Here is a 26,630-nt window from a genome sequence, read left to right on the forward strand (position 1 = left end):
ATATATATATATATATATATATATATAGCACATTTACAAAATAATATAAATACACATATATATTTACTGGTAAAAGCCATACTTAAAAATGGCACTGTTCCTGTTGGGACACATCTAAATATAGCATTAATTATTCTAGAAAAGAAAATAGATAATACATATATGAGAGATACAAAAAAAGTCACATACCTGTATAGCCACATGACAATTCCATACATATTTGTCTATCAATAATGTCACCATAGGAAACTCTCTAAATAAATCTCCTCATTAATTCCAGATGGAGTTAAGGCATCAAGTAGAAAAACCCATCTGGTTTCTCTTTGCAGGAATAGCTGTTTCAGATCTCCACCACTCTCCCCCACGGTCACTCTCTCTAGGCCCACCACTTTGAGATGCTGTGTTTTGTGTACATGGAGGAAATGAGAAGTCACAGACTGATATATTTGTTTATATATTGTTTGATATGGAACGTATCCTTATTTTTGTAATTGGCCTATTCTGTTCTGCGTTTGCGTATACAGACTGGATGTTTACCTCAAATAAAGCTTCCATTAATATGAACACCTCAAAATATTTTTCATGTAGGTCACTGGAAATAGCTGTGGCATAAAATATTCCGTACTGTATTCAAGAAGGTAATAATGGTACAAATAGATTTTGCTAATGTTTCTGCAGAATGGATCTGATGTATGCCCCTTGTTTAATGTACACTGCTCAAAAAAATTAAAGGAACACTTTTTAATCAGAGTATAGCATCGAGTCAATTAAACTCCTGGGATAATTATCTGGTCAGTTAAGTAGAAGAGGGGGTTGTTGATCAGTTTCAGCTGCTTTGGTGTTAATGAAATTAACAAAAGGGGCACTGGATGGGCAACAATGAAACAACCCCCAAAACAGCAATGGTATTACAGGTGGAGGCCACTGACATTTTTTTCCCTACTCATCTTTTTGACTGTTTTTCACTAGTTTTGCATTTGGCTAGGGTCAGTGTCACTACTGGTAGCATGAGGCGATACCTGGACCCTACAGAGTTTGTACAGGCAATACAACTCCTCCAGGGTGGCACATCAATATGTGCCATTGCCAGAAGGTTTGCTGTGTCTCCCAGCACATTCTCAAGAGCATGTAGGAGATTCCAGGAGCCAGGCAATTACTCTAGGAGAGATGGAGAGGGCCGTAGAAGGTACTTAACTTATCAGTAGGACCAGTATCTGCTCCTTTTGCAAGGAGGAACAGGATGAGCACTGCCAGAGCCCTACAAAATGACCTCCAGTAAGCCACTGGTGTGAATGTCTCTGACCAAACAATCAGAAACAGACTTCCTGAGGGCCTGATGTCCTCTAGTGGGCCCTGTGCTCACTGCTTGGCACCATAGAGCTCGATTGGCATTTGCCATTGAACACCAGAATTGGCAGGTCCACCACTGGCACCCTGTGCTTTTCACAGATGAGAGCAGGTTCACCCTGAGCACATGTGACAGATGTGAAAGGGTCTGGAGAAGCCATGGAGAACAATATGCTGCCTGTAACATCATTCAACATGACCGTTTCGGTGGTGGGTCACTGATGGTTTGGGGAGGCATATCCATGGAGGGACGCACAGACCTTTACCGGATAGACAATGGCACCCTGACTGCCATTAGGTATCTGGATGAAATCCTTGGACCCATTGTCAGACCCTACACTGGTGCAGTGGGTCCTGGGTTCCTCCTGGTGAACAACAATGCTCGGCCTCATGTGGTGAGATTATGCAGGCAGTTCCTAGAGAATGAACAAAATGATACCATTGAATTGCCCCCACGCTCGCATGACCTAAATCCAATAAAACAGCTCTGGGATATCATGTTTTGGTCCATCCGATGCTGCCAGGTTGCACCTCAGACTGTCCAGGAGCTCAGTTATGCCCTGGTCCAGATCTGGGAGGAAATACCCCAGGACACCATCCTTCGTCTCATTAGGAACGTGCTCCAACATTGTCAGGCATGCATACAAGCACGTGGGGGCCATACAAACTACTGAGTACCATTTTGAGTTGCTGCAATGAAATTTCAGCAAAATGGACTAGCCTGCTGCATCATTTTTTCACTTTCATTTTCGGGGTGTTTTTGAATGCAGTCCTCTGTAGGTTGATATTTTTTATTTCCATCAAACGATGGGGAATCCTTACGCTCCTAACACATTACCCAGTCCAAAGCAGTATAGATATCCAGCATGATATTTTTCCCCATTGAGATCTGATGTGTTTTCAAAGTGTTCCTTTAATTTTTTTGAGCAGTGTATATTGTGATCATACTGACTTTATCATCTTTTTTTTTTTTGGCCTTGAGTCTGATCTCGAATACATAAAAGTAGGTTGGTCACATCTTCTGAACTATGGTCAGTAGTCTTGACAGGGCCAATAAAAGGGCTTTTGGTTAAGCCAGCCCTCTCACTATAAAAGTGCAGACACAGAGGGGGAGATTTACTAAAACTGGTACACTCAGAATCTGTGCATGTTAGCCAATCAGCTTCTAACTTCAGCTTGTTCAAATAGGCTTTGACAGTAAAACCTGGAAGCAGCTTGTTTTCTATGCAGAGCTGCTCTAGATTTTGCACTCTCCAGTTTTAATAAATCCCCCCCTTAGCATCTATAATACCAGTGATTTGGAAGCTTTTACAGGAAAAGCATAAAGAAAGCTGACAAACTGCAAAGGGAGATTTTAGGGTCAGTAACGAAACTGCAATTCAATTCTAACCACTAGCTCTTTTGGGCAGCCAAACCATTGCTGCCTTTTTTGTTCTTAGTATTAGGGCTATTTTTACATTTTATTTTGTAGTTGATTTGATGTCAGTGGTCAGTTTTAGCTGCTTTCTCATTTATAGCAAACTTTTTTTTTCTGCAAGACTTCACTTTAAAAAAGTTGGATTTTCTTTCGGCGATATTATTTTGGGGTGAACATTTACTTTGGGAGTATTTACTTGCTACTGTTTTTGGTGCTGCCTTTTATTTGCAGCATTTCACTGCATTATTTGAAAGAAAACTACAGTAAGTGAAAGAATGGTGTGCGCCTAAACCACTTATATCATTCACATTCACTGCACCCCCATCACCACACATAAAAAAAGAGAGTTAGGCATATACCAGTTAGGCCATTAGCTCTAATTAGTAGTAAAAACCCAGCCTGTGATCTTTGTCTCTACAATTTTGGATCTAACCCTGCTCATTAAAATTGTTATGTGGCGGGCCATTTTTATACTACTGTATCATCTTCAGTCTTTTAATGCTTATAGTAAAACACCTATCTGTACTCTTTGTCTCTAGTCCTTTTTGGCCTATTAACCCTAATTAAAACTATCTTGCTGCTGGCCAATTTAACACTGCTGTAATTACTGTAGTAAAGCCTAACTTGGTGATCTTTATCTCTAGTTAATTTGGACCTAGCCTTGTTATTTAAGTTTGTCCTGCTGCAGGCCATTTTTACTCTACCATGTCATCTGCAGTATCTTAAGGTGTAAGTTTACATTTCCAAAAAGAATGAACTGAAAAATTAACACTCTACATCCTTCTCACCTCCCCAGTCCCTGCTGTACTTACTTCCATGAATAATGAGTTGTCAGTGCCTACGCAGCCAGCATAGCAGTCTGAGGATTTGAAATCCCTTTTCTTTTCCCTATTCTTTCTGAAGGGCTTCTGGGATGGATTAGAGTGGTTCAGATTGGTCAGTGCTGTCAAAGAGATCTGTTCTGATCTGTCCTGTAAGTCCTGGGCAGGGGTGGACTGACAACTCATGGGGCCCCCAGGCAATAGGGGATCATAGGGCTCCTGTGTCCTTGCCCAAACTCAAAAAAGCCTATGAAAAAGGTACCAGGGGCATCTCATGGTAGGGCCAATAGGCATCTCATGGTAGGGCAGTGCCTGAGTTTCCAAATGGTCAGTCCGCCCCTGGTCCTTGGAGGGAGAAAAGCAGGGATTTAAAATCCCTGGACCACTACATTGGCTGCATGGGCACTGACAGCTCATCACCCTTGGAGGTAAATACAGTGGAGACCGGGGGGATGGGGTGTAGAGTGTTAGTTCACTTTTCCATTTTTCCTGTACTATTTTTCTCTTGTACATTTTAGCCAGTTCTTTTTGTTTAAAAATATCTTGCTGCTATTTTGCAATTGCTGTATAATCTGCGGTCTCTTAATTCTTAATTCTTCTTTCCTGATAGAAATTGGTCAGGGACAGGACAATTTTGCATGAGCAATAACAGGGATAGCCACAGCGGCTGCCATTCAAAGTTGCTCTTTTACCACTTAATGAAAAAGCTTGTCAGACTGCTAAAGCTATCTGAAAAAATGCTTTTTTTTTCAAATCTAACTTAATCAGATTGGGGTGCTGCTGTAGGTAAGCCAAGCTAACTGTAAAGCAAAAAAAAAAAAAAATCAAAAAATATTTGCTGCCAATGTATGCTGATGCTGAGATTGTCCATGAAAATCGTACTTTTCCTTAACACAATGTACAGATTTAGGGAATCCTCCAAGCATGTTATTTAAAGGATTTGTGTATTTAAATATTGCCATCAAAGCTGCTGTGCATTATTGAAAAAAAGTGCTTGCATTGTTACATATCCCATATGGCAGTTTTCAGTTTCCAATGCTTTTTTAGAGTAGCTTGCCTAAAATTGGCCAGAATTTAAGAAAATGCTGCAATAAATACAATTTATTGCAGAATAGTTCATGAAACAGTCTGTAGTTTATTTATTACAGGTATTACAGTGCCGTCAATTTACTCAGCACATATATATTGTACAATCTTATCAGTCTCTGCCCTCAAGAAGCTTACAATCTAAGGTCCCTAACCCACATTCATGTATACTACTTCCAATTTAGTTATGAGCCAGCTAACCCACACAGGCACAGGGAGAACATGCAAACTCTAGGTAGGTAGTGTTGTGGTTGGTTGTTGGTGATTCTAACAACCCTAAAGCTGCTAGGTGGAAGTGCTTACCACTTAGCCACTGTGCTGCCCAAGGTGGTCCCAAACTTCAGATATGATGGTATGATCCAGCAAATTTTCTAAAATCTTATTTTTACAAGAAATTCCATATTTTAAAAACTTTAAGTTTTTGACTGAAATGACATCTTATTTCTTGCTTCTAGCAAAATGTCCAACCTATAATGTTTAAAAATGTTAATTGGATCTGAAGGTAGAACGTTATGTTGATTCGATTCATATTTTTACTCTGTCCATTCACTTCAGTTTTATGCAAACAAAGTTTGGTTGTCTTAGACCACATCATCTCCTTTGTCAACCTCTTTGATAATTTAGTTTATTGTGTTGTAAAACAAACAATAAGCTTCTCTTTAATACTAACGTTTCTGGTTCTGTGGGGTCATAGTTAGCTAAATTGAAAAACAATAAAATTTTATGTTTAATTTTTGGAAGAAGAGGAGTCATCGTAGATGGATGCTCCTGCTTTTGTGCTTGTTGAGGATTTCTGTATGCCCACTTGTCTAAATTATGCAGATTTCTTCTGAATCCTTTCTGCCTGGTTTTTAAAGAATAAAAATGTAGTTCTTGTATTCTGAACCATAGTTTTGTGAGGACCTCAAGTTTTTGAGTCTGCTGTTCCAACTACTGCTCTGTCTCGTTATTTGTTTTTCGATCACAATATTTTACAACTAGCATAGTCTGCTCTGTCACTACCTAGATCTTTCTTTATAAGATTTCTCTCTCTCTCAAAAGGTGCCAGTCTCAGGCTTTGGTTACTCCAGATACGGTTAAACTAAAGTCATATAATCAAAGGCTTGAGCAGAACATTCTCCAGAAAGAAAGTTTGGACAGAATAGTCTCCAGAGAGACTGATGGCTTGCACAGTACATGTCTATGGCAAAACAGCTTAGATACCCATGCCTTAGAAGAGACAGGTGGCTTGGAGAGAAACATCTCTGAAGAACCAGGGTCTGTGTAGGATTGTGTCTGTAGAGACAAGCAAATTGGACATGGTAGTCCTCCAAAGTGAAACAAGATAGTTGCAGGAGAGACACATAGGGGTAGATTTACTAAAACTGGTGTACTCAGAATCTGCTGCAGCTGTGCATGGTAGCCAATCAGCTTCTAACTTCAGCTTGTTTAATTAAGCTTTGACAATAAAACCTAAAATCTGATTGGTTTCTATGCAGAGCTGAACCAGATTTTGCACTCTTCAACTTTAGTAAATAACCCCCATAGTTTTGACAGAGAAGTTTTGGTTGAAAGAGGCAGCATGTTCAGAGTTACTGTATCTTGGTGAAGTGGACAGGCTGTCAATTGGAGTCAATTTGGACAAGATCATCTTGGTAGAGTCTGACAGCTCAGATATAAACTGACCATACACGGCTTGAATTTTGGATGATTCCTACTGAACTGACCAAAATTCAAGCAGTGGGTGGCCCTGTGGATATCACCTGGCTTGACAAACCTTGTTTGGAAAACTGAAGGAGCTGGGTGAAAAAATGATTGACTGAATAGTGACTACATCCAATTAGATGCAGACAGCTGGGGGTGCAAAATACAATAGCCAGCAGGAAAATTCCTACATTCATGCAAGCTGATCGAGAGAAATCTATGCTTGTATGGCTAGTTAGAGTCTCCAGAAAGAGAGACTGTCTCCAGATGGACAGTGCAGTCTCCTATAAGACAAGAACTTCCTCAAAATTATCTCATCTCCACAGAGACTGGCAACATAGACAGAATAATGTCCAAGAAGGACAGAGACGATGACAGGGACAGGCTGGAGGTAGAAAGAGAAAACACCACTATAAACAAGGTAACAAAAAAACATGATTAAACCAAACCAACAGCAAAAATTGATAATAAATTAGAAACAAAAGCAAACTGAATATACTGCGTGTGAGCTTGATAGGGGCAGGGTAGACTGTTCACTAGCTTAGATGGACAGGGAACTAGCAGGGTATGCTAGAGCTGAGATACCAGATGGCAAGTGCAACAGGCAGAATACTAAAGAGTCTGAGTGAAGGAGAGGCAGAAATATAAAGCCCCCCAGCAGACAGATGCAGGTGTGGATTAATGGCACAGATGTATAGGCACAAGTGAATCGATCACTGGGGGCTTCTAGCTGCTGGAGCACAGTGCCACCAGCAGGCGAAACAGAGAAATAATTTTGTTTTCTATAGGATTTATATCTTCTCTTATTTTTATTGTTGTGCAGTGTTTGTACATTAACAATTAATTCTAAAGTTGATTACTTGTCATTTGTATGAATAGTTCATACTTAAAAAAAGAAAAAATCATAATTTAAATAAATACAGGTATGTGTTTGTTTGATTTATATGTGGTGCAATGCTGTGCAATCAACCAAATTTAAATTCTGCTATGCAATACAACTCAGAAAGGTAGGGACCATCTATACCTGTCTTAACCTCTGTGTGTTAGAAGAAAAAAAAAATTACACTCACTTAAACAATATGAAGTCATCATTTTTTCATCTGCAATCAAACACCAAAAACAGCTTTTGTGTTCTTTTCTTTGTGAAAGGGCTGTTGTAAAATAAAAGACATACTGTATATGTATGGTTAATATAGGATGATGCATGGAGGTTTAGAGACTGCATGTAAAAGAGGTGCTGTAGGTCATATTTATTTGTGATGGGTAATTTAGAATAGTGCACAGAGGTTTAGGCATTACATGTTAAAGAGCTGCAAGGTGGTGTAGGTTAAAGACATGAGGCACTTGCTGCTTCAAACAAAAAGTAATAAGATACTCCATGTGAGGACTGTGCGTAACAAAGGCACAAGGCACACCAAGCAACACAGTGGCTTAAGGGGTGCAACAAAAGCATACAGCACTGTGCATAACTGAATGGCATTGTATACAAAACAGTGAGCAAGAGGTACTGCATGTAATAGAGATGCTGGAGGCACACTATGCATCAGAGAGTCTTGAGACGCTGTATATAACATTGTATGTAACAGGGGCATGTATTATTCATAAGGCAATGTGTGGCAATGGTGCACTATGTATAGCAGAGATGTGATGTCCTGTGTTTGGTAGATTTGTGTTAGATCACATATTATCGGCACCCAAAATTGGACTTTATTGTAAAGTCATCCATAAAAGTAATGTTCTCTGTGAATACACTAGTCATAATGGATACTGGTAGATTTCATTGATGATATGATTATTATTAGTATATGGGGAGTTAACTTCATGCATTTTATGCAAATTCAAAAGCAAAATGCATAAAACAGAGAGAAGGGAATTTGTATTGATGATGTTTGATGTGTTGATAGCCAACATACACAGAGTACACTTGATGCACTAAAATTGGACTCTATAATAAGGACAAAAAAGGCAGCAATGGTTCGGTTGCCCAAAGAGCTAGTGATTGGAATTAAATTCTGTTTCCTAACTGACCCTAATATCTCACTTTGCAGTTTATCAGCTTTCCTTATGCTTTTCCTGCAAAAGCTTTCAATTCACTATTACTATGAATGCTAAGGGGGGAGGGGGGGGTAGATTTACTAAAACTGGAGAGTGCAAAATCTGGTGCAGCTCTGAATAAATACCAATTAGCTTCCAGGTTTTATTGTTAAAGCTTAATTGAACAAGCTGAAGTTAGAAGCTGATTAGCTACCATGCACAGCTGCTCTGGATTTTGTACTCTCCAATTTTAGTAATGCCAGCCATACATTGGTCGAATTCCAAATTAATTTGATTTAGAAAATCAGAAATTTGGTGTTTTGTAATCAGATGGTGCCACCATTGATTTTGAAATTTGTCCAACCAAGACTTTAATTTCACCTCGTGTTGCTACAGAAAATAATTTTCGTGGCTAAGAATTTTCTTTTCTTTCCAAGTCACAGCTCATGCTCATTTTCATTTACATTTCTCACACAATTCTCCCATCATTAAATAGAAATGTATTCATTTTTTTTTTAATTTCCAAGTGCTCAATCACTCAAATTTCATGGTCGGTCGAAAATCGGTCGTTGCTGGTAAAAATTCGAACGAAAATTCTTAGAAAAAAGTTTTGAAAGAAAACTCTTTTGGAATTTGACCCATGTATGGCTGGCTTAAGTCTAATATTATCTTCTGATAACTCGTGTCTTGTGCTTCTCAGTCCCACAGCAGGAGGGTTACAGAGGTCATTTTGTGCCCTCCATAAGGCTCATCCTACTTTTTGGGTGAGGAGGAGAGTTGTATAGACATTGGTGAGCCAATCCTTGTGATTCAAGATGACTGGCAGCACAGTTCAAGGTTTTGGAACGCAAAAGTATCTTGATATCTGTCCTAACAGAGCCTGATACATGATGGATAAACAGATGTCACTTTACCCACCTTGGGCGCTTCCAGAGAGGTGAGACCTTCTGTTTCAGGAACCTGTGATTCATCCCCAAGTCCAAGTGCTATATCTCAAGGCATGGCATTTAAAAGAAAACTCTCAATAAAAAAGGGTTGTCATCTAGGGGTAATTTCTTTTTTATTATACAGCTGAAAACTAGTCACATCAGCTATATGTTTAAGCATAATTAACGTTTATTTGTCCTTTAACAAGAATAGTAACCTTTTTATAGTAACCTGACATCTCTAACATTTTAGAACTGGGGTCAGCAACCTTTTCCTCATTTCAGTTTGCAAGCATAAGGCAGCCGACATGTCAGGGAACAATAGTGAGCCATGGACCATAGATCAGCCCCAATTCCTGAACCTTTAGACTTTAGATCAGCCCCAATAACTGCAACAGCAGGGTTTTATATTCATACCTGCTGAAGAGGGTGATTCTGTGACATGTCATGGATGTGGATGGGCCATGGGCACAGAAGGGCAGGCCAGGCCAGGCTTAATTATCTATAAATTACAGCCTATGGAGCAGGTCCTGTATTTGTAAAGAGTGGGGCCCATTAGATGATCCTCCAATGGGCCAGCCTGAGCCAGTGTGCATGCCAAAGCTAGTTTTTCCCCCTCCCATTGGCTTTCAGCTGCTGCAGGGAGAGACACAGATACAGGACATTGTTCCTGTAATTGCTTTCACTGATCCTCCTCCCTGTTCTGCCTGCTTCTAATTCCCCCTTATACCCCCCAGTCACTGTGCTGAACCCCCCCTCTTCCTCACGCTCCTTCCTGCAGCGCTGCTGGCTTCCCTGTCCTGTCAGCTGCTGCGGGTTCAGGGCATGTGTCAAGATGAAGAGTGAAGGAAGGGGCCAGTATATATGCCATTTAATGGCCTCTTCCTTTTTTGAATGGACAAAGTGAGTGATTAGTACTGATCACTCCTGTGTCCATTGATGACTGAGCTTAGTAAACTATGTTTACTATGCTTCAGTTTACGAATAAACAGCTGCCTCTGACTCCTGTTCACTCATCTTCAGTGTAGCTGAGGCTTCAGAAATGGGAATCAAAGAATCTATGTTCTCAATTTTTTTTTCTGTCTCTGACCCCTGATATCTCACCAAAGTCCCCCCACATCATTGTAAAAAAAATTGTAAAAAAAAAAATTAAAGATTGTAAAAAAAGAAGAATAACAAATTATAAAAATAATTAAAAGAAATTGTAAAAAATGTTTTTTTTAATTGTAAAAAAAAATAAAAATAAATTATAAAAAATAATAAAAAAAACTGTAAAAAATTAATCTAAAAAAAATACTTAAAAAATTGAGGGCTAATTCACACAAGTTCTCTGACCCATACAGTGTGAATGTGCTGTTTGTTTGTGCAGCAGGAGCCGTCTGTTACCTTATGTGGTTGGAGCGGCTGTATGAACACAGCCGCAAGTCCTAATTTAATAGGTGTGCAGGTGTGGGTGAGTGGCCCTAAATGCACAATGTTCAGGGGCCATACACCTGCATCCACATGCCTGCCAAATGAGGACCTGAGGCTCATTGTTGTTGCTCATGTGTTTGTACAGCTGCTGCATTCCCATATTGTAACAGGCTGCCTGCACACAGCAATACCCGCATTTAAAATAAGAAGCACTGATTCACCATGTTCAGGCCACAGCACCTATGTGAATGAGCCTCGTTTACACACAGAACTTTTTATTAACTCAGTACAGTTTTATCTTTAACATTTAGCAGGAATTTTGTAAGTTACATTATGTTTGTGTACGGTAATAATAATTTTAGTGTATGTTTACTGAAAATATGGTTTTGATATGTTCAGGAGGGAAGGCGGGGGGCTATCAGGTAGGCTGTATAGGGCCCCGTGATTTCTAACAGCAGCCCTGTGTCGTGGTTTGCTCTTATGAAGGAGGAGGTAGAAACAGAATATTAACCAGTAATACTGTTTCCACAACTCCTCCACAGCAGGTATAAATTCCTGTTCATACCTGTGCAATTTATTTTTTTCAGCCATTATTCAACTATTACCATTTTCATCCTATTATTGTCTATGGGACCTGTTCACAGTTGTGCAACATGCTTCTGTGAAACTTGGAAAATGTTCAGTGGATTTTTTTGGTGCAACGCAATGACAGGAATGAACAAAGTGTAATGCAAGTACAGGTGCTCCTAATTAACATAAGGGGCACAGGCACAACACATTGGACAGAGAACAAGAGCTGGAGCTGTAATCCCTGCCCGACCCCCCACTCAGATCAAAGCAGATGGAGGAGAAGGGTGTTAACCCTGTACCTTAACCCTGTACGGTGTCTGCTTGTGCTGTGTAATAACTGTATGGGCAGAGAGGAGTGTGAGCTATTTGCTGACAGCTCACATCCGATACAACAGGGTCACACCTGTCGAGAATCTGCAGTAATTTTTTATATAGCAAACTGCCATATTCCCTCTGTTAATCGGGTGCAGATTCTGCATCAATTTCTATTTTACTCTGAAATAGAACCTGGCACAGGTGGCACATATAGACCTGAAACATTGTTAGGCTGGCCATACATTATACAATTTTCCTTTAGATTTATCAAAACTGTGTAATATGAGGTCAAGCTTAAACACTTTAAATTTGTATGCAATCAGGCAGACCTTGCACTACATAAATTGGTAAATCTAAAAGAAATGTAATAAGAAAATTGTATAATGTATAGCCAGCTTTAATGTGGCGCACACCACTTCTGACAGTTTAGCGATTTCTATGGAATATGTATTTATAAAACCATATTTATATTACAGTTCTATTTCTATAACACGCTTGTAAAAATTAAAATGTTTTGTAGCTACAGTAAAAACTGGATATAGAGAGGCTACCTTTGAAATGCAGATGGCCAATTAAGCATATACTATAATATGTGGAACCAAGAATCACTGCTTTTATTTTCAGGTAGATATGCATTACATGATGTATGTAATAAAATGCATGAAATTTTTTTTTTTTTTTTCATATATCAGTTAATTGATCCTTGGCTCATTCAGGAAAACATCCATCATATGTTAGGGGTTAGGAAAATGTCACACAGATGGACCATGATCAATGTAACTTTGTGTCTGATTATGTGAAGCATATATGAATATAAGCTGCATTAAAGCACATTTGATATAAAAGTTCTAAGCCAATCTACAGTGCAGCTGCACATAATTGTATGAAATACTGCATAGGCAAACCATTTCACTAAACACTGAATGTGCACCTGCTATGATTCTAGCTGGGTGTTATGCAGCTGCTGTAATCATACTGTTATCCGGCTGCTCAACTGAGCTGCTGTTAATTAGTTCTCTCACTGAGAAATTATTCAAATTGCTTCCTGTGAATGCCCATTGAGATTTCACGATTGTTTACCCTTCTATCCTCTATTGCTCCTCTGTCCTGTTTTGATTTTGTTTGCTTGTTTTGCTTTTTACCCCTTTCCATGTGTATTGTTGGACCTGATTTCATTGTTGCATTATTAATGAAACTCATGAAAATACAACTCCGGTAACATTTTCCAAAGGCTAAGAGGGTCCAAGAGGAGCTTTTCATGATGATGATGAAAAAAGCACAAGTTGCCATTGGTAAAAAAATCAATATAATCTAAAGCATAAATATAGAAGGCGATATGCAAATCTTGACTTTTCCTTTAATGCTTCCATCACCCTCCTACACCACCTTGTAGGTTAATGAGGCCACCTACCACATTCAAAGATCAAGAAGGACAACAGGGAGGTACAGTCAAGCTTTACTTTTACAGTAGTTGAAATTTCTCTGTAACTTCAGCTGTCTGTCTTCAGCTTCAAAACAAATTGTTTTGATATTCACTGTTTACATTTTTTACATCATATATGAACTTGAACATCAGATAGCAAAAGAAACAGAATGGGAAAGGGTTAGAACCTCTACTATATTTTTTTTTAGTGTGTCCACTGTAGGGAGATTGCCTTTTATCTTCATTCTGTAAACTATTAATCTCTCCACCTCCCATGTAATGGAGATGATCAAATGCAGACATATTTGCAGTCCAGCCTTGGTGGCAACCATGGTGTCCTCCATAGATGCAATGGAAGAGGGAGCATAGCCACCCAGGGATAGGAAGTGGATGCAGGGTTACAGGTGAAAATAAAAGAAAAAAACATGAAAAAAAGGAAAAATATTAGCTGGTAAGCCTCAATATATTGACATTTTGTTTTTGGGTTTAGATAGGCTTTACCACAATCTACAGTGTAACTTTAATTAATTTGGAAGTACATTTCCCCAAGCAGGGAAAGCACATTCATGTTACATTTACACTGCAGTAAGGTATTCCAGCAGTGCTGTGCAGAATCAACAATCTTGTATGTGTGTTCAGAGATCTAATAAATAAAGACCATACTGTTAATTTACAACTTTCCTGTACCTACAACTATCACTGCTGATGCACAGCAGCATTAGGGCTTATTTCAACTGACATTGTTTTCTTGCATTTGGCATGTGCTTGGTGAAGGTTGATCTTAAGGATCCTGTGACTGCTAGCATAAGGTCAGTGCATCGATTCCGATTGGGAAGCTGCTACTGAACAATCCAGTGCCACCAATAGTGGTCATTAAAGGATCTATCATCATTTGGAAACTGCTACTGAACAATCCAGTGCCACCAATAGTGGTAATTAAAGGATCTATCATACTTTGGAAACTGCTACTGAACAATCCAGTGCCACCAATAGCGGTAATTAAAGGATCTATCATCATTTGGAAACTACTACTGAACAATCTGGGAAACCAATAGTAGCTGTTAAAGGACCTATTAACTTTACTATAACTTTGTCACATATCCCAGGAGACAGAGGGAGTCTGTTGATTGACAGGCTGGGGGGCGGAGCATCCATGTCAATGGGAGTGAGCCCACCTGATCCCAGAAGAGGCAGTCAGCTGAAGAGAACTAAGATAGTGGCGCAGAATGGAGGCTGACGAGGAAACATTTGCTTTAGTGCTTTGAGTAGCTGACCTGAAACATACTCTGCTAAAAAAAAAAGGAACACTTTTTAATCAGAGTATAGCATCAAGTCATCAAGTGGGCCCTGTGTTCACTGCATGGCACCATAGAGCTTGATTGGCATTTGCTATTGAAAACCAGAATTGGTAGGTCTACCACTGGCACCCTGTGCTTTTCACAGATGAGAGCAGGTTCACCCTGAGCACATGTGACAAATATGAAAGGGTCTGGAGAAGCCGTAGAGAAGCCGTAGAGAATGTTATGCTGCCTGTAACATAGTTCAGCATGACCATTTTGGTGGTGGGTCAATGATGGTCTGGGCAGGCATATTCATGGAGGGATGTACAGACCTCTACAGGCTATAAAATGGCACCCTGGCTGCTATTAGGTATCAGGATGAAATCCTTGGACCCATTGTCAGACCCTACGCTGGAGTAGTGGGTTTTGGGTTCCTCCTGGTACATGACAATGCCTGGTCTCATGTGGCGAGAGTATGTAGGCAGTTCCTGGATGATGAAGGAATTGATACCATTGAATGGCCCCCATGTTTGCTTGACCTAAATCCAATAGAACACCTCTGAGATATCATGTTTCGGGCCATCTGATGCCACCAGGTTGCACCTCAGACTGTCTAGGAGCTCAGTGATGCTCTGGTCCAGATCTGGGAGGAAATACCCCAGGATATCATCCATCATCTCATTAGGAGCATGCCCCAACGTTGTTAGGCATGCTTACAAGCATGTGGGGGCCATACAAACTACTGAGTACCATTTTGAGTTCCTCAAATTAATTTTCAGCAAAATGGACTAGTCTGCTGCATCAATTTTTCACTTTTTCACTTTTGATTTTCTTTGCTTTTCCAGGTGTCTTTGAATTCAGTCCTCTGTAGGTTGATAATTTTCATTTCCATCTAACGATGGGGCATCCTTACATTCCTAACACATTACCCAGTCCATATCAGTACAGATATCCAGCATATTATTTTTGTCCATTGAGATCTGATGTGTTTTTAAAGTGCTCCTTTAATTTTATTGAACAGTGTATATAAAGATAAGGAATTCTGACACTAGTACTTGTGTGTGGATGAAAATGATGGAAGTCAGACACAGCCAAGCAGCTAGCATTATTTTAAGAGGCCCCCATACTTCCCTCTTAGGACTATCCCTTTAAGTGGGTGTTGAAAATTTGGTTTAAAAATGAAGACTTAGATTAAAAGAACATTATGAGCAAAACATGTTCTATAATTACTAATGGCAGATCTGATTTGATCTTTAAAGAGTAACTCCACTTTTGTTGAGAAAAAAATATTCCCCTCTGGGTGATCTATGTACATTGCAAGGATTTTATAAAACTCTGTTGCAGATTCCTACCTTTTTTGTTATTCTGAAGAAATAGCCGTGTGTCTGTGTCCATGTGCAGAGTGAATCTGTATGGGAGTAACTTTAAAATGATCAGTCAGCTGCTGCACTTGCAGGATTCTAATGAGGAAAATGGCAGGTTCTGTATCCGTTTAGATGTGATTTCCCTTTGGGAGTATCTCCCCAAAAATGACATTTTTGTTGCAGGGGATGTTCAAAATCTGAATCTTAGTGCAGACTTCTGGGAAAATCAGTAAGTCAATCACAGAAGCAAGAAATTACATATCTGGGGGGCGTTCTGTACACCATTTGTGTACAGAACATCTCCCAGTTGCCATATTAAATTGCATTTTACAGAAAATTACAGAGCTGCAGATTGAAAAGGAAAGAACATTTTTAATAATATTCAATTACAATATGACTTGTGTTGCAATTGTATACGCTATATTATGTTTTTATTTGCTAATTGTTTTCCTACGAAAGTGGAGTTACCCTTTAAGGGAACATTCACACTATGTGCCATCACCTGCATTGTTCTGTATAAGAAAACAAAAACAATTGTTTTCTATGTGTCCTGTTCACAATACAACATCAGTGTAATGTACTGTGCATGTGAAAAATGCAGACATGCAGCATTTTGCCGCAGTGCACTGGATGGTGCTGCATGTCACTGTACCCAGCACAGAGACATGATAAGACACTTTGAATAAAGATAAAAAAGGTAAACAGTGTAATTCACTAAAACATACATTGCTCTGCATACCACTTCTAATTTTTGAATTCTTCTACATGTTTATCGCTATTAGAGCTGGCAGTACTAGGGTTGTTGGTTCGAATCCCAACCACGGCACCACCTGCCTGGAGTTTGCATGTTCTCCCTGTGCCTTCGTGGGTTTCCTCGGGGTACTCTGGTTTCCTCCCACACTCCAAAAGACATGCAGGTAGGTGAATTGGATCCTGTCTAAATTCTCCCTAGTATGTGTATGTATGAATGTATATTAGGGACCTTAGATTGTGTGCTCCTTGAGGGTTATGGACCGATGTGAATGTACAATATATATGTAAAGTGCTGCGTAAATTGACAGCGCTATATAAGTACCTGAAATAAATAAATAAATTAGAGCTATAGTTACCCCTGTTTCTCTTTTCTCCACAAAAAGATTCTTGTTTGTTATCTGAAATTGTATTGTGTAAAATGATTATTTTTATTGCAACGGTGTTTAGCTAAGTTTGTGCTTAATAATAAATTAAAGTAAATCACATGCTTTGCATATTATATGCTAGACACACATTGAAGCTGAACACACGTAAACTAAATATACAGTTAAAAAAAACTTATATGGAAGCTGTTTACCTGACAGATTATTAGTATTTTTGTTCATGTAATCCTGAGATTTACACAGCTCTGCCAGACTGCATTGCTAGGCTTCTTAGCTGACCTTGGGATTGCAGTCAGGCACCTCAATAAATATAAATGCAGACAAAGCAGAAACTGGACAGGACATAGATGGTTTTTTACCTCAATGCAGAGAAGGCATTAGGGTAAACTTCCTTCTACCTTTACAACCACTTTAACATGTCAGATAAAGAAATCTCAATATCAAAGTGAATATGCCCATATGTCGGTTTCAGGTATCATTTTGTGCTGCTAAGTAATCTGTATGGAATTTGATAATGTTAACAAGAATCCCCCTCAGGATTAATAGACCCTCCATAAAAAATACAACCTCAGTAACAAAAGAGCCACCCCAGCAACAATAGACCCCTGACAGCAACAACAGATCTCCAAGCAACCATCATGAAAAAAAACTAATCAGCTAGCAACAATAAGTCCCTCCCTCAATAATAGATCCCTCCCAGCAACAACTGACCCCCTCAGCCACAATAGATTCCCAACCAACAACACTATACCTCCCCAGCAACAACAGGTCCCCCTTTCCCCCGTAGCAACAACTGATTCGCAACAGCCAACAACAGTAGACCCTCCAGCACACCCTACCACCTCTTGTCATTACATACATTCAGTGCTGGATGTGCTAGAGATGCATTCCCCTGTGTTCCCTATGAAAAAAGCGTTGTCCATATCCACCAGAGTGATTATGCCTATCACAGGCACAGCTAAACTAGAGATATTAGCATACCTGGAACCTTTTTGGTAAGTCAGAATACCTTCATTATATAGTAATATGGTCCTTTACAGTCAGAGCTGACTTGACAATATGGAGGCATTCCAGACAATACAGTACAGCTAAATGACTCCAGAATAATCCTGCTAAGGATGTAGGTAATATAAACTCATGTTTCTAGTGTCCATACCTTTCAAGTTTATCATCATTACACAATTATCTGAATTGTAAAGAACAGTGAAGTGACAGTTACTTTTTATGTTGTTCTTTTCAGACAGTAACGTATTTTAGGATGTTTCCCTGTTTGGAAAAATGTTACACATAAAACAGTGCTCCTTTCTATACAAGAGCCATGCTACACCCTGTGCAGAGTTTCATGACACCTGTCAGCAGGCCCCACCACCTCCAGTTATCTTACAATGCAGGATGCCAGCCACAGTCCCAGATAGTGGTTCTCATGGTCCTCATTCTTGCTAGCAAAGGTAGAGACCTTGTCCCTCAACTCTGTTGCATGCCCAGTTCTTCATTTCACCATGTTTTATGTTAAAAACTAATTAAGGATTTAAACCAAAACGTGGTCAGAAAAAGCAGACTTGTCTTTTAACAGATGGTCCCAAAAAGGAAAGTCTAATTGATAGCCTCATATAGTATATAAATAAATAAATATCTCTAACAATTATATAATTAAATAAAAACAAAGCTCCATATTCACACTTAAAATAAATATAATAGCAAAACATCATGAATCTGTATTCAGTAATTTTGATAAATTAATTAGAAAATTTACTGTGTGATAATTCAAGTCCTTGTCTGTGATCCTTAAAAGGGAGGAGACCCATGACCCAGGAAGACCGCTTAGGGCAAGGATGTCAATCCTGTAATATCTCAGTTTCTTTATGTTCCATCCATGCTCATCCCCTCTTTCATATACCTCTCTATCCTTTCCCGTATCTACTATTGTTCCTTTTCCAATTTTATTCCCCAAGAATTGGAAGAGCCCAGGTCCACTATGTAACTAAAAGGGCCCAAGTCCAACACAGCTCCCTCAGATATTCAGGCCAAAGGAATCACTCATGGGTGCCAAAAAACCAAGTTAGGCATGCCCCTCATGTCCAGGTGTGGTTTGAGCTTTTTTACTAATGCCTCCTACCCTAATACACTAAATGTGAACAGGGCCAACATGGGACCATGTCTACATCTTACCAAGCTTGTTCATATGTGATACTATCTCAACCAGTTTCTATTCCTCAACACTCAACTACAGTATATGCTGCTATGTATAAGATTTCTTTTGGATTGTTGTTGCAATAAAGCTCTGAAGGGGAAATAAGGGATTGTATTTATAAAAAAAAATGTACAAGTAAGTCAGTGTTTTACATAATATAATACTAGCTCTAATATCAATATCGGAATACATATTTCTTTACATTACTATAATGGTCATTATTTCCAAGACCACAATATCTGCAGCATTTTGTCTTTTCTAATTCCCTCTATTTCCTCTTGCACCTTATTTCACTGCTGTCAATATATGGGCACTGACAACTAAGCTCAGAACAAGGCAAGCAGTGGCCTGTTAGCGTTGCTATGGAAACAAACGCTTCTCTCTTTTTTAACCCATTTTTCATCAAAAACAAACCAACACTGTTTCAAATCCTTGATGGTGACCCCAATTTAGGTATTGATTCTTTTAGCATATTTAATGCAATAATGAAGATAATTTATACATCAACAGAGTGCATACTGTGCTACATATTTTATGTAGTGACATTATCCTTAGTGTCCTTGAAAGAAAAAAGAAAGCCTATTAAAATGTGCCAATAATGATTGCAGGAACATTTAATTGGCTATTTTACATATAGTTCTATACAAACCACAATGAAAGAGAAGAACAAGAATAAAGCTGAAATGTTAGTGTTGTTACAATATCAGTCATACTGACAAAAAAGTAAATATTCAGGTTTGTATTTCATCATTATTAATCTGAGATAACCAGATGTAGTTCAGCATTTGTTATCTGTCAACCTGTGATGAGTGAAGATTAGTAGCTCTGCATTTTATGCTCTATAGCATTTTAATACATGAGTTGCAACCTGCTAACATGCAGTGTCTGCTCCCATCACAGCTCTGCAGTGCAAAGCATTTTAAAAAATACTACATGTTCTTTTTTTTACATTTTTTGCATTGGGAGGCCAATAGTAGTCAATGGCAATGCATCAAAATGTGTGTCACATGTATTTTGATGCTGTTCCCACAGGCTTTAACAGGCCTTGATCAATGGTTGTTAACCCTATCTACTTCAAATTTCAAACTAAAAATCACAATGAAAATGTGTGTCAGCTCACAGCAAAATGCATGTCAGTGCATGAAGGAAAAACACATGACTAACACTACAAAAAATGCACCTCTGCACAGGGTTTAGACAGATGTGGGTTATCTAATTGGTCATGTAGTATCAAGTGAAGATCTAAATTATTTAGAAATAAGGATAATCAGTTAATTGGGGTGATAACTTTCTTCTCAAAACATATTTATTTATTTCAGGTACTTGTATAGCACCATCAATTTACTCAGCGCTTTACATATATTGTACATTCACATCAGTCCATAACCCTCAAGGGGTGTACAATCTAAGGTCCCTAACTTATATTCATACATACATGGACCAATTTAGACAGGAGCAAATTAACCTAGCAGCGTGTCTTCGGAATGTGGGAGGGGAGAACATGCAAACTCCAGGCAGGTGGTGCTGTGGCTGGGATTTGAACCAACGACCCTAGTACTGCCAGGCGAAAGTGCTAACCATTTAGCCACTGTGCTGCCCAATACATATGTAAGCAATTGTCAGTTTCCAGTACAAAGACAGGACTAATGTCATGTTCACAAGGGTGGCAAGGAGGTTGTAAAATCAGGAAGTTGTGTTGTGGTTTTACTGCTCCTTTCTCCCAAAAAACAATATAAAAAAGGACATGCAGCCACTCAGGGCTGTGCATATGCCGTGAAACAATTCTTTGCTTCATGGCCACAGCAAAGATATACAACCTATGCCACTGCCAAACATGACCCATCCACACATGCTAATAGGGTCTTTCCACAACCGTATTGCACCAAAAATACAATAAGAGGAATATTTTTTTTGAGAAAGTGTGAATGAAGCCTGTGGGCATATTTATTTAAACTGGCGAAAAAAAAAGCAAGGACACAAATCAGAAAGCATGTATTTTAAAAGTTTAAAATGTTAAAAATAATTTATTTGGAGAACTATGAACTTTCTGAGATTAATCCATTCTACCCATAACCTGTATGGTTATACTGTCTGAACAAAATAATAACATTTTGTGACATAGTTACATTGCTACATAGTTAGTCTGGCTGAAAAAAAACAAAAGTACATCCAGTTCAACCATATAAAAAGAAAAAAAAAGTTATAATCCTATACCCACAAGTTGATCCAGAGGAAGGCAAAAAACCCAGCAAAGCATGATCCAATTTGCTCCTGCAGGGGAAAAAGTTCCTTCCTGATCCCTCGTGAGGTAATATATTCCCTGGATCAACTTTACCTATAAATGTTAGTATCCAGTTATATTCTGCGTATCCAAGAAAGAATCCAGGACTTTTTTAAAGCAATCCACTGAGCTGGCCAGAACCAACTCTTGAGGGAGTCTATTCCACATTCTCACAGCTCTTACTGTGAAGAAACCTTTCCATGTTTGGAGATTAAATTTCTTTTCCTCCAGACGTAAAGAGTGCCCCCTTGTCCTCTGTGATGACCTCGGGGTATCCACTGGTCCTGGTTTACTTGTTTTTCTGTTGCTGATGAATTTAATGGAAACTGCCAACTGAAAAGACTGCCCTTTTGGTTCTTCCATACTATCAAATAGGTATCTACTTACAATGCTTTGCCTGTCAAAGAAAAATCACTGTAGTGCTGTAACCACCGCAGCCACTGTACCTACATGAACTACAGCACTTTGTGAGGATGTAAGCACTGAAGAGTATGTTGGCTGTTGTCAGCACAGTAACCAGGCCATGCCCTCTCTGCCTCCTTGCCATAAGCGTACCAGGCTGCATGATTGGTATACTGAGCCAAATGCAACAGGAGGGGGTGCATGTTGTATTTTTTACTTCTAACATTTCTAATCAGTAGAAATTTAAAATAAATAAGTTCTGACTCTGTAAAAACAAAAGTATAGCACTATAAACAGCATATCTCACAACATAATGCAAAACTTTGACACTTTAGTTTTGTTTATTTGCAAAATAATGTGTCCAACAACTTTCCTTTGGATGTAATATTCACCATGGTATAAATAGGGGTATTAGCACAGTAAATAGCATTTCCAATTGAAGAACAATGTTGTTGTTACTGCATTTGTTGAATGTGCATTATAAATAGGGTAAATAAGTATGAATGTGTGGCAAATAATTATGTACCTTGATTGTTGAGCCAGAATTGATATCAGTTCATTAGTAGAAACACGCATTAAAGCTTTGCGCCTTTAGAGCTTTAGCATTAATTAATTTCAATGGCCAGAAATTAATATTCTAGCCAATTAAATTAATTAATGCCCAAGCGCTTGAGACGCCTAAACAGATTTACACATGTTTACAAGAATCACATTTTTTTCTGCCAAAACCCTGCTGCCAGGTGGAAAGGCATATAGCAGAGATGGCCAAATGTCCAGTGTGCATGAGGACTAAAAGAAGTTACTTTGAAACAAACACAGATAAAAAAAAGTAGCCAAAGTTATATGCAAACCTAGATTTTTCATTTTGAGCTTGTCCCAGCCTTTCCTCTAACTTAAATGGTTGGTCACTCATTCCATCCATCACATTCAACAACTTAAAGCTGTCACAAGCTGTAAGCAGACAGGCTCATATGATGGCTCTTGTGCAAAAAAATACCCCTACCTGTCTGCTTGCAATGAAGCTCAGCTTATATCGCCAGCACCAGAAGGTCTGAGCTGTTAAGGAGGTTGGGACAAACTACAATTGACAAAACGGACATACAATTTCTTCTGCCTACTTTTCTGGGCCTACTCCTAGAAACTCCAAGGAGCAGGGCCCTCCTATCCCTCTTGTATTGAACTGTATTGTTGCCGTATTGTCTCCCGTTATATTGTGCTGAGCAAACTCTTGGCGCTATATAAATCCTGTATAATAATAAAATATAATAATAGTCATCATTTTGATATTTATTTTTAACTGAAGGTAATCTCTGTCTGAAAAGGTATCATTCCGGTTTCCCAATAAGATAGTAGACCATAACCACATTCAAACTCAGACTGATAGATTTATTATTTATGCGCATAGGGTCAGTCAATGAAGCTCAGCCTATTGACAACTACAACAATTTTCATGCCACTTATACACCTATTTTACTAAAATTACCTATTATGTTTGTTAATACCTCCAATGATCATCACATGTTACCTCATCATCTTATGGTCTTTGATTAATACCTTTTCTAAATAGAAATATTTATCTCATTGTCTGGATATCTTGATTAACCACTTCAGCTCCAGAAGGTTTAACCCCCCCCCCCCTTCCTGACTAGACCATTTTGTGCCGCACTGCGCTATTTCAACTGGTAATTGTGAGGTCATGCAACACTGTACCCAAATGAAATGTATGTCTTTTTTTCACACTAACAGAGCTTTCTTTTGGTGGTATTGGATCACCACTGTTTTTTTTATTTTTTTGTGACATAAATGAAAAAAGACCAAAAACTTTGAAAAAAATATATTTTCTACTTTCGGTTATAAAAAATATCCAATAAACTCAAAGTTAGTCATAAATTTAGGCCAAATGTATTCTGCTACATGTCTTTAGTAAAAATAAATCCCAATGTGTGTATATTATTTGGTTTGTGTGAAAGTTATAGCGTTTACAAGCTATGATATACAGTGCTCAGCATAAATAAGTACACCCCAACAGATTTGCCAGAAAACCTTTACTTTCCTTTCAGAATCAACATTTTCTATGGGACACTATACTACAAAATGCTCCCACAAATGCAGTACATTGATTGCAAACAAGGTTTGGTAATTTACACACACAAAAAAGTATTTTTCCTAACAAATACATTCCAGACCATGTTGCAAAAAATGAAAGTCCCAATGAAAAGTCTTAGGAGCAAAACTAAATTTTAGATAACAAAATCCTAATTAACAAAAAATCAACTACAGGTGAGTCTAATGGTGTCCAGCAGACAGTTGATTATAAAAGGGCGTTACTTAACAAAGAAAACCCCTCCCCATTTCATGCTGTCAGCAATGGCACCACATGGAAGAGAAATGTCACAAGGCCTGAGAAAGAAAATAATTTCTTTACACAAGAAAGGTGAAGGCTACAAGAAAATCAGCAAAGCTTTACTTATCAGTCAGAATACGGCAGCAAAAGTGAAACTAAAATTTAACAAAGATGGAACTACAACCATCTCACAGAGACGTTCAGGCTGTCTACAAAAGTTAACACCTCGAAAGGAGCGTTTTCTGATGAGAAGGTTTGAAGAAAATCGCCATGCAAGTTACTTGCAGTTATCTAAAGAAGAAGAAAATCAAACTGGGGTGATTGTTTCCCATGACACAACACAGCTTACGCTGCAGAGGAATACCATGCATGGGTGTCTATGAAGGAAGCCTCTCCTAAAGCCCATGCACAACAAAGCCTGCCTAGAATTAGTCAGGGCCCATGCTGAAAAAGAAGACTACTAGGACTCTGTACCCTGGAGTGATGAGACCAAGATAAATGTTTTTGGAACTGATGGCTTCAAAATGTGAGGAGTACATAGAAAAATGCATGGTGCCTACAGTGAAACATGGTGGTGCCAGTGTCCTTCTGTGGGGCTTCATGAGTGCTGCTGGTGTTGGGGAGCTGCATTTCATTAATGGTATCATGAACTCACAAATGTACTGCTGTATATTGAAAGAGAAGATGGTTCCCTTGGTCGTTGTGCACTTTTCCAACATGACAATGATCCAAAACAGAGCTCTAAGGCCACTGTTGCATTTCTGAAGAACTGGTGAAAGTGATTCAGTGGCCAAGTATGTCTCCTTATCTGAATCCAATCATACACCTATGGGGAATTCTGAAGAGGAAAGTTGAGCATCGCTCTCCATCCAGCATCCAGGCTCTAAAGAGGTTGTTCTTGAAGAATGGAAAAAGATAGATGTTGCAGTATGATGCCAACTTGTACATTCCATGCCTAGAAGACTTGCACTTTGTTTACAATTTGCATGTGGAATGTGGTTAGGAATACATTAAAACCCACAGCAGATCACACACCCAGTGCATTTTTAAAGCGGTGTGGGAATCGCGCACAGATCACAGGTTTCCAGCACTCTCTTTTGGTGCCAATGGGCCCTAAGTGTAATTTTTTTGTGTAAACAAACAAAACATAAACAGCGTGCCTGTAAAGCTAAGCAGCCAAGCACACCAGGCATGTGAGTGTGTATTCCCATAGCAATGCCAAGGGAGCAGCTGTGCTCCTTCTATCAGGGATCATACTGCTGGAGAAGACCCACCATGGGACCCTTTGAAGTACCCTTGGAACATGAAAGGTAAATATTAGTAATATTAGAATTATTAAACTATTTGTAAAACTATGTGGTGTGTTACACATGCTGTTGCTGAGCTGTGTAGCTGTGAGGAGTGTTCTCTGATTTATGTTTTGTTTGTTTCCATTAAAAAAATGACACTAAGCCCTCCTATTGCTTCAACTATAAAAAAAAAACTGCTTCAGCACTATGGAGAGCTCCTGTGGGAAAATTTGCCTGCAGGCTTAAAAGTTTTTTGTTTTAATTTACAGCTACTATAAGTAGCCATGGGGATACTAAACCGCATGTCTGGTGTGGCAGGCTGGTTAGCTCTGGGAAAGGAGGGGGCATGCAATTTTTTTAACATTCAAAAAGATGTGCTGAATCTGTATTAAAAAAACTGGAGTTTTGTACACTCTGTAGACAATCATTGTCTATGGAGAGTGCTGAGAAATTATTCGATAGCTCAACAAGGTGCGTTTTAGTAATAAACAGCTTGAGGTACTGCCAGGTGAATGTGCCCTTAAAAAGGGCGAATGTTCCAGTTAAAGACCTTTTCCTATTGAACAGATATTGCAAATGCCAGGGAATGTAATTTTTAGTGGGTGAATATTCAACAATTTGAATTAGGATTAATAGTGAACAAAGAATTTTGAGTGAATGTGGGGCAAATTACCCATCATATCTTTGATTAACAGACCCCTTTATGCTTGATAATAAAAAATATTCTAGAAAACAGTTGAACATATAATATAATTTTCCCCCCAAAGAATAGCAGAACAAAGTTAACATAAAACATCAAGAAACTCATTTAAAATTATAATTTTAAAAAGAGAGTAATACCTTAATTAGACTTGATATCAGTATTTTGCAATTTCTCTACAGAAGACCTAAAATAGGTAGGGGGAAGAAATAAAGGGGGCCTATCAGATGTATTTCAGTGCAAGGAGCATACTTATAGGAGGAGAGAGCAGAGTGATAGAGAAGAGCTTGTCAGCATGCTGTGGTGAAACTACAGCAGAAAAAGAATAGGTTGTCCCCTGTGCCAGACAGAAATGTGCTGAGTGCCAGAGCTGTGTAAATAACAGGACAAGATAGACAGAAATAGAAATACTCTTGGCGGGTAAAACCACTCACTTACAGTATATGTATTTCATCTGTATTATATTTAACTGTTTGCCTAGAGTTCAGCTTTCAGTATAGAAAAAAAATTGTTGTTTCCCTAAACAATACCAAAGTTTGATCCTTGCAGAAGTGTCTCATGGAGCATGTATGAATTTGGGTACAATAAGCACAATGGTACGGTACCTT

The sequence above is a fragment of the Staurois parvus genome, unplaced genomic scaffold (assembly GCF_062004578.1).
Source record: "Staurois parvus isolate SC_StPar_1 unplaced genomic scaffold, SC_StPar_1.0 ptg000048l, whole genome shotgun sequence".
Classification (NCBI taxonomy): domain Eukaryota; kingdom Metazoa; phylum Chordata; class Amphibia; order Anura; family Ranidae; genus Staurois; species Staurois parvus.